The following is a 16,834-nucleotide window of genomic DNA, read 5'->3' as shown; positions in this document are numbered from 1 at the left end:
AGTAGGCAAACCTGTGAGGTATATTAAAGTGGCATGTGACAATAATGTATCCATATGAGGAGTTCATGTAGCACTTACCCATTTCTTGCAGACTGAAATGAAGGGGGTATTTATTCCTGTATCTAGTCATTCACTGTCAATTCACATTCAAGGTCTATCATGTGTGTTTGGCCTACGGGTAAAATAGTAAGCAAAGCAGTTCCCATCTTCACATACATTATCTTCTGCTGGAAAAACACACATTAATCAAGTACTTACAAACATAAACATTGATAAATTTGTACTTAGTGACAGGGAGAAAATGTACAAGGGGACCATAGTTTTGGATTAGGGGTGGAATGAGTTTGCCAGAGAAGGTTTTCTTGAGAAAATGAAGCATAAACTGAGTTTGGAGGATGAGATGGGGCTAACATATATGAAAAGAGGGGAAGGAAAAGAAGTTTCATTTATTCAACAAATATTGATTGAGTGCCTCTCCAAGCTAGTCACTTTTCTAGGCAGTTTGGCTAAATCTCTGCATAAACCAGATAAAAATCCCTGCCCTTAGGGAATTTATAGTCCAGCTAGGGAGGACAGACAATAAACAACACACAGTAAATAAGTAAACTGTATAGTATGCTAGAATATGCTAGGTGATATGGAAAGAGGAACAAAGTAGAGAAGGAAAAGAATAATCAGGATTGTAGAAAGTGAGAGCAGTCATTTAAAAGAGGACACTCGGGTTTGAGCTTACTGAGAAAGTGGCATCTGAGCAAAAACTTGCAGGTAAAGAGAGAGCTGACCATGTGGGAATCTGGAAGAAGAACATTCCAGAGGGAAGAGCATATGCCTATGTCCTAAGGCACTCAAGTAAAGTGAGATGCATTTGAGGAAAAGCAAGGGGGGCAGTGACTGGAGTAGAGTAATCAAGGGGAGAGGATGAGGAGAGAAGTAGGAAATCATAGCACAACCTGCAAAGCACAGAATAAAGGCTTCATAGGATTATCTCATTTAGTCCTCACAGTGGCTCTATGAGCCAGGCACAATTACCTTCATTTTACAGATGAACATGAGGTACAGAATTGTAAAGTATCTGACTCAAAATTCTGTTAACTAACAATTCCATCCATCTCACAGACTGCAAGAGACTGCAGAGTGTAATGGTTAGATACAGTGCCTCCGGGGCCTGACTGCTACAGTCTGAGTCCTGGTTCTGTGCATTATAAGCTGTGTGGTTTTGGGCTAGTTATTTAACCTCTCTGTGCTTCAGTGTTCACATTGGTAAAAATGGAATAATTATAATACTACCTTATATTGTTCTTATGAGAATTGAATGAATTAATTTATGTGAAATGCTTATGAATAGTCTCTGGCACATAGTAATTACTCAAAAAGTGTCAGCTATTATATTCCATTTCATTTTAAATAGTTGTTCAAACAACTCCTGTGATTCTCCTTCTTCCAGCAAATGTGCACTGAACATCCTCCATTTTCTGGGTGTTGATGATACAGAGATGAATGACAACAAATTACCATGGGGTTCTCCAAGTCTACAAGGTAAGAGTAAGATCTGACCAGGACAGATACTCTACAAAGCAGAAGATAAAATGATGGATTTAAGCAAAGTATTTAGACTTTATTCATCATGTTGATAATGCAAACCTTTGAAAGCTTTTAGGCAGTGGAATAAGGTTACATGTGTGAATACAGTATGTGTGTGACTACAATGTGGATGTGTTAGAAGGTATGGCGAGATAAGGGGGAAGGGAAGTTGGAAAGTGCTTCTAGAGTTCCAAGAATAAGAGTGAGGGTCTGGACTAGGGTACAGTTAACAGGATGTAGTTGAAGAAATGTGCTGGAGAGACTGTAAGTATGTGGACTGATTGGATGAGTGAGCTCAAGGAAAGCAAATAATCTAGAATCACTCCTACATTTATGACTTGAGCAGGTGAACTATAGGGCCAGCCATCAAATAGGAAATTGATGTAAACTGTTCTAAAGCCACTTTGACAGGTCAGAAGATGCGAGATTGTTTGGTAAACATGGTAGCCTCTGATGGAGCCGAGGTGGGTGTGGTCTGTGCTTTCTCTTTCCCATAACATTGCTAATAGATGGCATGTTATCCTGAAAGCAAGACTTAGGCCAAGTTCTGCTCAGGCCCAAAGCCCAAACACGATTAGCAAGAAGGCACAAAAACAATGTCATACTCTGTACCAGGCACCCAACCAGCACCTTGTAGAAAAGGCTCAGGGGAAAGATTCTGGGACTTTCTGAGAGAAGGATCAGCCAACCGTCTAGACTGGTTAGGTTACAAAGTGGTTTGTGGACTGGGGGAATGCAAAACCATTGGCATTCACCTCAAGCTCTTGCTGGGCTCTTATTTCATGTTTGTGAAAGGGTAGTGGAGACTGTGGAACATTTCTAGCCAGTCATCTTTCTTGAACACATTCATTTCTTTAGTAATTAAAAAAATTGTAGGGGCGCCTGAGTGGCTCAGTCGTTAAGCATCTGCCTTCGGCTCAGTCATGGTCCCGGAGTCCCAGGATCGAGCCCCGCATCGGGCTCCCTGCTTGGTGGGAAGCCTGCTTCTCCCTCTCCCACTCCCCCTGCTTGTGTTCACACTCTCACTGTCTCTCTGTCAAATAAATAAATGGAATCTTTAAAAAAAAAAAAATTCTAAAAAGGTTCTAATATCCCTTAGGCTAATTACATACTCTAGGGTCTTAGATTTTGATAATGATAATTCAAATGTTTAGTAACCTTCCTTGGAGCTTGATTTCTGATTAGTCAAATACTAATTAAACCCCCCTAGGAAGTAGATTAGAATTAGTTTGTACAACTGTTTAAAACTTAAACACACTCCACACTCTTTATTAAAAAAATATTTTTAAATTAAATTATTAATATAATAGGAAGGTCTATGGGAAAGTTTTAAATATGCTAAATATAAAGTGGTTTGGGGGTCCACGTGTATATATTTGGCAGATATTTATGTATTCAAATCTAAAATTCAGGAGAGACGTTTTGGAAATGTAGAATTAGGCATCAGCAGTACAAAGGGCATAGATGAAAAGGAGGGACAAAAAGAACTGGCCTGAGCAATATACATATAGTTAGAAATTCACTTGAATAATCTGTCCTGAGTAAATTGCTTGATTTCAATTCCACATGGGTAATAATCAGAGTGGCCACACTAATTGCTTATATAAACTTATTAATCTTCACAATAATTCTGTGAGGTATGTATTATTAATCCATTTCTGTAGATGAGGAAACCAGGGCACAAATCAGGTAAGTAAATTGTCTAACATCACATAACGAAGAAGAAGCAATATGGCACCTGTGCCTCTCACAGCTAAATGAAAGTAAAAGTCACATTAACAATGGAGACAGGTAGGTGGTTTTACTAGGTGAGTTAAACTGCTGGGATTTTCTTGTATTTGCTTATTTTTTAATATAGAAAATCATGTTATTTGGGCGCCTGGGTGGCTCAGTCGGTTAAGCTACTTGCCTTCGTTTCAGGTCATGATCCTGGGGTCCTGGGATCAAGCCCCACATTGCATTGGGCTCCCTGCTTGGCGGCGGGAGAGTAGGCTACTCCCTCTCCCTCTGCCCCTCCCCTCCCCCTCCTGCTTGCCTCGTGCTCTCTCTCTCTCTCTCAAATAAATAAAATCTTAAAAAAAAAAAAAGAAAGAAAAGAATGTTCTCCCTAAATAAGAGCTACTGGAATACTCTGTTTCTTCCTATATAAGGCCCAACTCTCTTTTAGCTCTGTTTTAGAGTTTAATGAAGCTTCTTAATAAACAGTGTGGTAATTGGGAAGCAGCATTTGTAAATGGCTGGTTGAAAGCGAGGGCAGACTGTGACAGTAACCTGAGGCAGGAGGCTCAGGAAAGGCGATGCCTGATTCTCTCCCCAGGAAAGGGATTCGATGTTTGGCTCCCCGGCACAGTCACCGTGGAGGAGCAGTATTTGCATAACTCCCACCAGATCATCCTTTCTGATTGCATCTCTCCGGAGGGCTGTGTGTCCTCTTCTCTCCACCACAAGAGGTCTTGAATTGAATTTACAGGTCTCCTGGAGCTGCCAGGTAGAGAGAAACAGCTCACACCAGCTGCAGCACTGGGTCAGAGTTGGGAATTATTCATGTGGCCACAGAGAGCAAATTCCAACAGCATTTTCCCTGGAGACAGACGCAGGCTGGTGCCTCCACTCCTTAAGGTGGTCCCACTGGATGTGACTACTCTCCAGGGACTGTGCTGTTAGGAGGGTTGGGATCTACATGCACCAAAACCCTAATTTTAGACCCTTTCTCGTTCTTCCCAGATGATTTTACCCACCTCTATAGAGGTGGAGGTCTGTGGACTGTGAGGTTATACACACAGACCACCAGGTTCAGATCCCAGGTCCACCCTTGCCAGCTGTGACACCTTGAGGACATTGTCCTCTCTCCACGCCTTAATTTCCTTACCTGTAAAATGAAGATTATAGTAATATCTAGCTCACAGTTATTGGGAAGGTTTTAATAGGTGGAACATAGTCAGTGTTCAGTGAGTGTTAAGGACAATTATTATATATGGTCAGAGAATAAAAGTGAGAAGGGTAGCTTCACGGTTATATGGTGGTTCACTACAAATTACTAGAAATTCCATCATTATCTGATAAACAGGACATTTATATTACAGTATGTACTGAATATGTATATTTTTCTATTTGAAGCATTTTGTTTAAGAACTAGAAGACAAATTTTTTGGACCACACAATTTTGAGTAGTTCTCTTTTGGTCTATCTTTATTTCTTAATATCCAGAAGCCTCAGGAAATGGAAGTGGTCAGGGCCATTTACTATTTCTGAAAGGTTCGGTGTTCGTCATGATGACTGATATCAGAGTGAGCCCTAATTTGTGTTGCACATGGAGTGAGCTGAGCATGTTTACTTTTAACTTATCTTGTATTATTAGTTTACTTATCAATGGAATATAACATTTAACTATACTCTTAGAGATTGCAAGTAGGTGTTTTAAAAAGATTTATTTATGTCTTCTTCAATTTCTTTCATGAGTGCTCTGTAGTTCCTAGAGTATAGATCCTTTACCTCTTTGGTTAGGTTTCTTCCGAGGTATCTTATGGTTTTTTGGTGCTATTGTAAATGGAATCGTTTCTCTAATTTCTCTTTCTACAGTTGCATTGTTAGTGTATAAGAAAGCAACTGATTTCTGTGCATTGATTTTGTATCCTGCCACATTACTGAATTGCTGTATGAGTTCTAGTAATTTGGGGGTGGAGTCTTTTGGGTTTTCCACATAAAGTATCATGTCGTCTGCAAAAAGAGAGAGTTTGACTTCTTCTTTGCCAATTTGAAAAATATTCCATGCTCATGGATTGGAAGAATAAACATTGTTAAAATGTCTATGCTACCCAGAGCAATCTATACCTTCAGTGCCATCCCGATCAAAATTCCAATGACATTTTTCAAAGTGGTGGAACAAACAATCCTAAAATTTGTATGGAATCAGAAAAGGCCCCGAATCGCCAAGGACATGTTGAAAAAGAAAAAAAAAAAAGCTGGGGGCATCACGTTGCCCGATTTCAAGCTATATTACAAAGCTGTGATCACCAAGACAGCATGGTACTGGCACAAAAACAGACATATAGACCAATGGAACAGAATAGAGAACCCACATATGGACCCTCAAATCTATGGTCAAATAATCTTCGACAAAACAGGAAAAAGCATGCAATGGAAAAAAAGACAGTCTCTTCAATAAATGGTGCTGGGAAAATTGGACAGCCACATGCAGAAGAATGAAACTCGACCATTCTCTAACACCATACACAAAGATAAACTCAAAATGGATGAAAGACTTCAATGTGAGACGGGAATCCATCAAAATCCTAGAGGAGAACATAGGCAGTAACCTCTTTGACATCGGCCACAGCAACTTCTTTCAAGATACACCTCCAAAAGCTAGTGAAACAAAAGCAAAAATGAACTTTTGGGACTTCATCAAGATAAAAAGCTTCTGCACAGCAAAGGAAACAGTCAACAAAACAAAGAGGCAACCCTCAGAATGGGAGAAGATATTTGCAAATGACACTACAGATAAAGGATTGGTATCCAAGATCTATAAAGAACTTCTCAAACTGAACACCCAAAAAACAAATAAGTCAAAAAGTGGGCAGAAGAGATGAACAGACACTTCTCTGAAGAAGACATACAAATGGCTAACAGACACATGAAAAAATGTTCATCATCATTAGCCATCAGGGAAATTCAAATCAAAGCCACATTGAGATACCACCTTACACCAGTTAGAATGGCAAAAATGGACAGGGAAAGAAACAACGAATGTTGGAGAGGTGGTGGAGAAAGGGGAACCCTCTTACACTGTTGGTGGGAATGCAAGTTGGTACAGCCACTTTGGAAAACAGTGTGGAGGTTCCTCAAAAAATTAAAAATAGAGCTACCCTATGACCCAGCAATTGCACTCCTGGATATTTATCCCAAAGACACAGATGTAGTGAAAAGAAGGGCCATATGCACCCCAATGTTCATAGCAGCAATGTCCGCAATAGCCAAACTGTGGGAAGAGCCGAGATGCCCTTCAACAGATGAATGGATAAAGAAGATGTGGTCCATATATACAATGGAATATTACTCAGCCATCAGAAAGGATGAATACCCAACTTTTACATCAACATGAATGGTACTGGACGAGATTATGCTAAGTGAAATAAGTCAAGCAGAGAAAGTCAATTATCATATGGTTTCACTTATTTGTGGAACATAAGGAATAACATGGAGGACATTAGGAGAAGGAAGGGAAAAATGAAGGCGGGGGAATCGGAGGGAGAGATGAACCATGAGAGACTATGGACTCCGAGAAACAAACAGGGTTTTGGGGGGATAGGGGAGGGGGGATTGGTTAGCCCCATGATGGGTATTAAGGAGGGCACGTAGTGCATGGAGCACTGGGTGTTATACGAAAACAGTGGATTGTGGATCACCACATCAAAAACTAATGATGTATTGTATGGTGACTAACATAACATAATAAAATTTAAAAAATTAAAAAAAAAAGATACAAGGGAAAAAAAATAAAAAGATTTATTTATTTATTTTAGAGAGAGCACAAGCAGAAGAGGCAGAGAGAGGGAGAGAGAATCCTAAGCAGATTCCACGCTGAGTGCGGAGCCCCACGCGGGGCTTGATCTTACGACCCTGAGATTATGAACCAAAATCAAGAGTCGGCTGCTTAACAGACTGAGCCACCCAGGTGCCCCGCAGGTAGTTTTTAATTGTAAAGCCCTTTGAGCTCTTGCATAGAAGATGACATATAATTACAAATTATAATAATGTGAGCAATATATTTTATTAAATAAGTGTTTATTTTTTATCTGAGCTAAATGACTAGCAGGATAAATGTTTGGTCTCAGTGAACTATATCCATGGAAACATGATTCTATTACCTTTAAGCTGCTGGAAGCTTTACTTTCTATTTATTTAAAATTTTTTTCAGCTTTATTGAGATATAATTGACATATAACATTGTGTAAATTTAAGTTGTGCAGTGTAGTGATTTTATATATGTATATATTGGAAAATGATTAACACAATAAGATTAGTTAATACATCCATCAGCTTGTGTAGTTACAGTTTTTCTTTAGTGGTTACAAACTTCTAAAATCTATTCTCTTAGCAACATTCAAATACACAGTACAGTATTGTTAACTACTGTCATCATGCTGTGTATTACATCCTCAGGACTGCATCTTATAACCAGTAGGTTTGTATCCTTTGACCACCCTTGTCCATGTTCCCATGCCTGAGAACCACCAATAGATCCTTTGTTTCAATGAGTTTGGCTTTTTGAGATTCCACATCTAAGTGAGATCATAATGTATTTGTCTTTCTCTGTCTGACTTACTTCACTTAGCATAATGCCCTCAAGTTTCATACATGTTGTTGCAAGTAGTAGCAGTTCCTTCTTTTTTTATGGCTGAATAATATTCCATTGTGTGTATATATGTGTGTGTCTATATCACATTTTTTTCTTAATAGACTTTATTTTGTAGAGCAGTTTTAGATTTACAGAAAAATTGAGCAGAAACTACAGGGTTCCCATATACCCTCCTGTACACAGTTTTTTCTATTATTAACATGTTACATTAGTATTATGTATTTGTTACAATTAATGAACCAATATTAGTATGTTATTATTAACTAACATCCATGGGTTATTCAGATTTCCTTAGTTTTTAATCTAATGTCCCTTTTCTGATCCAGGAAACCACATTACATTTAGCTGTCATGTCTTCTTAGGCTCGTCTTGGTTGTGGAATTTCCTCAGACCTTTCCTTGTCTCTGATGACCTTGATAATTTTGAGGAAGACTGGTTAAATAGAATGCCCCTCTATTGGAATTTGTCTGATGTTTTTCTCATGGTTAAACTGGGCCTATAGGTCTGGAAAGGAAGACCACAGAGATGAAGTGTCATTTTCATCACATCATATCAAGGGCACATACTCTCATAAGCTTTATGACTGCTTATGTTGATCTTGATCACCAGGCTGAGTAAGGTTTGTCAAGTTTCACCGCTGTAAAGTTACCTTTTTTTTTTTCTTCCTTTCCGTGCTTTGCTCTTTGGAAGAAAGTTTCTATGCACAGCCCACATTGAAGGAGTTAGGAGTTATGCTCCTCCTTTCCTTAGGGTGGAGTATCTACATAAATTATTGGGAATTCCTCTGAATGGTGATTTTCTTTTTCCCTCTCCCCCCATTTACTGAGTCATTCAGTTATTTATTTCTATCAGCATGGACTCATAGATTTTATGCTTTGGCTATAATTCAGTACTTCTTTTTTATTTTTATTTTTCATTTTTGCTTGAATTGTTCCAGCTTTAGCCATTTGGGAGCTTTTTCAGTTGGCTCTTGTGTCCTTTTGACATACCTCATCAATGTGTGTGTGTGTGTGCGTGTGTTTTACTGCTGTTTGTTTTTTGAGCATTTCCTTATTTTCTGGCACTACAAGATGCTCCAGACTCATCTTCTATATTTTCTGCCCACAGTCCTAGAACCAGTCATTTTACTAAAGAGACTTAGTTCCTTTTACAAGAGAATGGTATTAAAAATCATGATCTAGGTACTAAGCATGCTCATTGTTACTGGGGCATCATTTATTTTAGATCCTCAGTTGACAGAGCCAAGATATGTATGTATGTATACTAACCCATATATATATTTTTTCTATATAGATATAGAAATAGAAATATATAGATTTCTATATATATATATTCTATAAATATTACTATATGTTACCATCAGTAACTATATTAAATTAAACTGAGTTCATATGGCTCTCTCCAATTCTAACCTATTAGTATATGGATCATTCTAGCCTCTTCCCCTTGCTTATCTGTAAATTCCCACTCCAATAATGAGAAACCTAGCTCATACCATCTGCCATCTATTTATTTGATTGTTCAATTCCAATATATATGTATAGCTGTATCAGATTTGTTAAAACTGTAACCTTGTGGGATACAATGCTTATAAGCAATTCCATTACCAAAGTTATTTAGGTTAACACATTTCCCCCACCACCCCCGTCAGGGAGGTTGTTTCATATATTTTAATATAATTATATTCTCTTGTCACAGTCTACATTCTTTCCTGGGATCTCCCAAACTCCTAAATGCTGTTTTTTTTTTTTTAATTTACATACATTAAGATTCACTCTTTGTGCTATAAAATTCTGTGCATTTTGACAAGTGCATAGTGTCATGTATCTACCATTACAATATCATACAGAATAATTCCACTGCCCTAAAAGTCTCCAGTGCTTCGCCTATTCATCTCTCCACCCCTTATTTGAATTCTTGGCAACCACTGATCTTTTACCATCTCTATAATTTTACTTTTTCCCAAAATGTCAAGTATTCAAAACAGTTTGAATCATACAGTATGTGGCCTTTTCAGACTGGTTTCTTTCACTTACCAATATGCACTTAAGATTTGTCCATATGTTTTTGGTGGCATGATAGCTCATTTATTTTTATCATAGATTTTTATCACACATATTCCATGCATACACCACAGATTGTTTGTACATTCACCTATTGAGGATATCTTAGTTGCTTCCAGTTGTTTGAGTTATGAATAAAAGTGCTATAAATATCCATGTATAGGTTTTGTGTGGATCTGAGTTTTCAAATTAGTTGGATAAATATCTAGGAATGTGATGTCTGGAACATATGGTAAGACTATGTTTAGTTCTGTAAGAAACTGACAAACTGTCTTCCCAAGTGGCTGTACTATTGTGCATTCCCACCAGTAATGAATGAGAGTTTCTGTTGCTCCTCATCCTCAGCATTTGATATTATATTTTTGAGTTTTAACCGTTCTTTTTTTTTTAGTTTTTTAAAATTATTATTATGTTATGTTAATCACCATACATTACATCATTAGTTTTTGATGTAGTGATCCATGATTCATTGTTTGCGTATAACACCCAGTGCTCCATGCAGTACTGCGTGGAGTTTTAACCATTCTAATAGATAGGTAGTATTATCTCCCGGTTGTTTTAATCTGCAATTCCCTAATAAATGATGCTAAGCACCTTTTCATATGCTGTTTGCCACGTGTATATCTTCTAGGTGTATATAGTTATGCAGGTGTATATCAGCTGTCTGTTGAGATGTTTTGTCCATTTTTTAAGTCGGTTGTTTGTTTTCTTATTACTGAATTTTAAGAGTTCTTTGTATATTTTGATACCAGTCCTTTGATAGACTTGTGTTTTCCAAATCTTCTCTTTCTGTCTGTGGCTTTTCACTCTTAAACAATGTCTTTCACAGTGCAGAAGTTTTTAATTTTAACAAAATCTCACTATTTTTTTCTTTCATGGATTATATTTTTAGTATTGTGTCTAAAACCTTATTGCCAAACCCAATGTCACCTAGATTTTTTTCCTGTTTTCTTCAAGAAGTTTTACATGTAGGTCTAGGATCCTTTTTGAGTTGACTTCTATGAATCGTATATGGGTTGGGTCTAGGTTCATTTTTTTTTTTTTTTTTTGCATATGAATGTCAAAGTTTTCCAGCACTGTTTGTTGAAAGGACTATCCTTTATCCATTGAATTCCCTTAGCTCCTTTGTGAAAGATCAGTTGGCTATTTTTATGCGTTATTTCTGGGCTCTCTACTCTGTTACATTGACCCATGTGTCTGTCTTTGCCCAACTACTATGTTGTCATGATTACCATAGCTTCATAGTAATTCTTGCGGTTCTATAACTTGAAGTCTTCCAACTTTGTTCTTCCTCTTCAGTATTGTGTTGCTATTTTGGTTCTTTTGCCTTTCCACACAAACTTTAGAATCAGTTTGACAATATCCACAAAATAGGATGCTGGGATTTTGATTAAAATTAATTTGAGTCTGTATATCAAATTGGGAAGAATTGATATCTTAACAATATCAAATATGGAATATTGCTTCATTTATTTATATCTTCTTTGACTCTTTTATCAGACATTTATAGTTTTCTATATGTAGATTGTTTACATATTTTTTAAAATTTCAAATTTTCAAATTTTCAAATACCTTAGTATTTCATTTTCTGGGAGCTATTATAAGTGACAATGTGTTTTTTATTTCAAATTCCAATAGTTTTATTACTGTTATATAGAAAAACAATTGACTTTTCCATATTAACTGATTATCTTTCAACCTTGCTAAAAATGGTTATTTGTTCTAGGAAGACTTTTTTTTTGGTCAAGTCTTTGGGGTTTTCTACAAAGATTAATTATGTCACCTGCAAATAAAACGATTTTATTTCTCAAACTGTATATTTTTAATTTCCTTTTCTTGTCTTACTGCACTAGAAAGGGCTTCCACTGTGATGTTGAATGGAAGTAGTGAGAGGGGACATACTCATCTTGTTCTTAATCTTAGGGCAACAGCCCTTGATTCTCTTGTTTCTCAAGATTAAGTGTGATTTTACCTGTGGATTTTTTGTATATATTCTCTGTCAGGTTGAGGAAATCCCCCTCTAATCCTCATTTGCTGAGAGTTTTAACCATGAACGAACATTGGATTTTGTCAAGTGCTTTTTTGCATTAATTGATATTATCACATGATGTTTTTCTTTAGCTTATTAGTGTGGTGGATTACATTATTTCATTTTCTAATGTTGAATCAGCATTGCATACCTGGGACAAATCCCACTTGTTTATGGTGTATAATTCTTTGTATACATTATTGGAGTTGACTTGCTAATATTTTTTGCACTATGTTCATGAAAAATATTGGTCTGTAATTTGTAGTTTTCCTTTTTATAATGTCTTAAAAACTGGTTTTGGTATTACAGTAATGCTGTCCTCACAGAAAAAAACAGGAAAATTTCCTCTGCTTTTGTTTTCTGGATGAGATTGTAGAGAATTGATATCATTTCTTTCTTGACTTTTGGTAGAATTCACTATTAAAACCATCTGAGCCTGGTGCTTTCTGTTTTGGAAGGTTTTTATATTGATTCAATTTCTTTAAAGATGAGCCCATTATTTATTTATCCTTGTGTGACTTAGGTAGTTTGTTTCTTTAAAGAATTAGTCCACCTCATCTAAGTTATCAAATTTATGAACAGAATATCATTCATAATATTCCTTTATTAACCTTTTGATATCCATGGGATATCAGTAGTAATGATTCCTCTTTCACGTCTAGTAGTGGTGATTTGTGTCTTTTCTCCTTTTTTCTTGGCTAGTCTAACTGGCAGTTTATCAATTTTATTGTTCTTTTCAAAGAACCAGCATTTGGCTTTATTGGTTTGCCTATTAATTTCCCATTTTTGCTATCATTGATGTCTGTTTTATTTTTGTTATTTCTTCTCTTTGCTTTATGTCTAAATTGTCTTCCTTCTATAGTTTCTTAAGAAGAAAGTTTAGATGACTGATTTTAGATTTTTCTTCTTTTCTTATATATGCATTTAATGCCACAAATTTCCCTTAAGCATTGCTTATGCTGCATTACAAAAATTTTTAATGAGTTGAATTTTTATTTTCATTTAGTTCAAAATATTTTTAAATTATCTCTTGAGACTTCCTTTTTGACCCATGTTTTCCTTTTTTTTTTTTTTTAATCTCCAAATCTGTTTGGATTTCCAGATCCCTTTCTGTAACTGATACTTAGTTTAATTCCATTCCAATTTGATGAAGCACCCCCTTTAGGCACCTTTACAGATAAATGTAGTCTGTAAATGTTGAGATGATGAAGGTTAGCTGTTGATTATGCAATAAGGGTAGAATGTTATAGTGAAAGCAGGTCTTAGACCAAATTCTGCCACACACTTAGACATTTTCTAAGCAGGCATAAAATAGTGCATACAACTTGTCTTGTAATCTTATTGATACCCATCTCTCTGCTCTCATAGGTGACTTACTGCAACTTGTATGAAATGTTTACCTGAGGCAAGTTAAACATTATTTTAGAGGCAGGATGTGGTCACCTTTCTAGTAATCATCAAAATCCTCTGATCTAGTAGCTGTAACCTGAGTCCTCTAGGGGTTAATTCTCCAGTGCCCTCTCTAAGAGTATAAGACACAGGATTTACTAGGTTTTTATTCTGGGTCTGTGCAAAAATGGGAAATGTCATTACAATATCCTCATAAGTTAAATATCATTACTTTCACCAATGAAAGCTCATTTCTGGCATTCATTATATTATGCAGTAACATCGGATCAGAGATCAACATAGCCAGAACACTATAAAAGGCACTTTGGAGTTATGGCCTTTCTGATCTAATATTAACTTCTAGGTGACCACCCAGGAGATGAGTTTCTATCAGGACAACTTACTGCCCTGGAAAGTACATTAAACAAACATACATTTGAATCACACTGTCTACTGAAGTATTTTAAAGTAAATTTCATATATTGTAACACCAAGATCTGGAATACGGGGAGAGGAATGGTTTTGAGGAAAGAAGAACAGTTTGCTTATGTAAATCCTGACATTCTACAAAAACATATAGCTGTGCATAATAGGAGGATTTTTGACCATTAAAAACAATCTGTTTTCAAATTTACTTTTTTTTTTTTTTTTTTGCTTTTTTTGGTACCAGGTAAAATCCTCTACCAAGAGAAGCATGTAGCACAAGCTAAAAGCAGTTTTCTGCTAGCCTTTTTTCTTGGGATCTGCATTTGAGAAAATTGGATTTTCAAAGGAGTAAAAAGGTAAGATCATATCAGAGCAAAGACTGGCCAAAGAAACATCACATTCCAACATGTATGAATTTTAAGTGTGTTAATTCTCACAGAATGCTACAAAAAATAGAAGCATATAATATGTTTGTAATCAAATTTGATTCAGTGAGACTGAGACGTCCTCACATAAAATTTTATGAAATGCTTTGGGGGGAGGGAGGAAAGCATGAAAAATAATTTCGGTTTGTAGGACCATGGCAAAAGACCACAATGGCATAGGCAAAAAGACAGAATGAGCTGACCTGCACTAGAATCCTGTCTCTGCTCTCTCCCTTCCATTCCTCCTGCTGTCTTCCCATCCTACCACTTGTATGAAGTATAGATGTATAGCATATATATATATACATATAATATATAATATATATATATATTTATGTATCTATAAATTAGATGCCCCTCATTTGAATCTGGCTATATCTCTTACTGGTTCTGCAACATTGTCCAGGTTCCTGCACTGCTCTTGGTCTCAGTTTCTTAATCTGTGAAATGGAAATAATAACTGTGTCTATCACAGAGATTATGTGGGGGTCAATTGACCTTATGCATGTGAAGTGCTTAACAAAGGGCCTGGCACCCAATAAAGTACTTCAGTACATGTTAACTGTTATCATTGCCAGTGCAGTATTGGGTGAGACTGAATTCAAAATTATTGCAGTAAGAGAGCTAGCTTCTGCATGTTCTTTTGGGTAGATGCATCAGTTTACCTTGCAGCAGGTCTTCTGTATTTAGGTAAGTTGGTTGAATAGTTCTTCATTATATAAAGGTAAGGCTGATTTCCCTTGAGGAAGAAGGGCTACATTTGGTAGCCTGACAAGGGAAGTCCTTCTCAATGCATCTTGGAAGGTAGAGGACAGTAAATATGGGGCCAAGAAGCCTCCTGGGAGGGAGAGAATCTTCTATCACCTCTCTTGAGGTTCAATATTATTAGAAAGTCTATGATGAACTCCATGATTTTAGTTAATCATTTGGTAGGAAGGAACAAGGGCCTCAAAGAGGTGTGAACCATATGGAAATAGAGAGTCTAGAGTCAACACTGAGGTTAAAAATGCTTTGGAGGCAGGGCTGCTCTCAGTCCATTGTGATACCAAGGCTAGAGGACTCTCAGGACCCAGCACCTTGCCCACTGCATTATGCTTTGTATAGACAATGGCCTGCACATGAGGATAACCCAAAAGATCTTTACTTTGGGAATTCAAGGATGGGACATGCCTCTTGAAGCTTTTTCTTTTAAGGAGTATAAATTCTTAAGGATCATCTCAGCAGTGTGAAACAACCCATGTGACTAAGAGGAACCAATTCCAATAGCAACCAGTGAAAAAATATGGCAATGAAGGAGAATAATGATAATGGAGTAGGCAGGTTTGCCATTTCTCTCACATGCAGATGGAGCTGAGTGGTCCTTAAAGGTATCAGTTGAAGTGAGAATACCTCAGGGAGGTGTTACTGGATTCTAGATAATTGAGGCAAGCAAGTATTAAGAGATTAGTTAGGACAATAAAAGGGATAAAGCCATATATTATGTAAAGCTGACACACCACTTGCATTGTATGCATGCATGCATCTGTTTATTATTCTTCCATCTATTCATCTATTTTGTATGTATTTATTGAAGGTGCTATTTAAAATAAAGAGCTTTATAAATCATGTGGGTTTTTTTTTTTCTGTTTTTTGTTTTTTTTGCCATTGAGGGGCCAATAATCCCATTAACCAGGCGTGTTTCATGGCAGCATATGCAAGAATATCATTACATTTAATTTGTTATTATCTTGCCAATGAAGCATTGTATACTCAGAAAATCCAATCATCATCTTAGCACATGTACTAAAATGTTTCCCTCCTGGGGTAGGGGGGACACACACACACACATAAGCATTTGTCTTATGGGGTCTCCCTCATCTACCTTTGGAGACAATTCAATATCAGATTCGGTTCCCATGGAAGCACTGCTTGTCATTTCTTCTAGTGACCGCACTGGAAGAGGTACTTATGAGGACAGCTTGCCTAATCACCAAGTAAGGACTATCCATCTGCTACCACATCAGCCCTTATGATTCTAGAATAAATGAATTCCCACCTGTCATGGATTATCAGATATTTCTGTATCTGTTTAACAAGTGTAATATTAATAGTGCAGTGAAAACAGAACTGTGTTTGTGGATCTGTTGTCTTTGTTCCTTTGCTAATCTTGTATATTTTGCTGTTTGGTCTCAAGATGCTGAAATAAACATGTTTTTAGATGCAAGAAGACATCTGATCCAGTATTCCTTAATTAATGTAATCTTTTTAAAAGCATTCCAATATCCTTCGGATGTCTTATAGCACCTAGACAGAATGAGGAAACTGCTTACTGCACTTATTTAAAAATTCCTATTCATAGCACAGCTCACTGAAGTATTCTACTAATGAGCTGTCAGGCAGGCAGGTCTCCCCATAGCTTTTGGACAGCCCCAAGGCTCACAGAAAGATGGTGGAGAGGGTCAGGTTGACAGATTGTTTTTGCTGTCTTAACGAGCGCAAATTAACTGATTTTGCTGAAAAATCTCTCTGGATTATGACAGACAAAACATCCTTTACAACGTGATATATTTTCATTGGGCAGCTC

At 36.8% G+C, this 16,834-nt stretch overlaps 1 long non-coding RNA gene across 2 annotated transcripts; it reads left to right on the top strand.

The window, feature by feature from the left end:
* Window positions 1-1,443: 1,443 nt before the first annotated feature.
* On the top strand, window positions 1,444-16,477 carry LOC118519881 (uncharacterized). Of its 2 annotated transcripts, XR_013448543.1 has the most exons (4): window positions 1,444-1,536; window positions 7,104-7,266; window positions 14,091-14,202; window positions 16,196-16,477. It is a non-coding gene; the product is annotated as an uncharacterized LOC118519881 (long non-coding RNA). The 2 variants fall into 2 exon arrangements; XR_004909380.2 differs by lacking the exon at window positions 7,104-7,266 and having other exon boundaries at window positions 1,445-1,536.
* The last annotated feature ends 357 nt before the right edge of the window (window positions 16,478-16,834 follow it).

Source organism: Halichoerus grypus, chromosome 6 (assembly GCF_964656455.1).
Source record: "Halichoerus grypus chromosome 6, mHalGry1.hap1.1, whole genome shotgun sequence".
In the NCBI taxonomy this organism is placed as follows: Eukaryota; Metazoa; Chordata; class Mammalia; order Carnivora; family Phocidae; genus Halichoerus; species Halichoerus grypus.
Note: the sequence above shows the minus strand (reverse complement) of the source record. Positions and strands in the feature narration are given on the sequence as shown.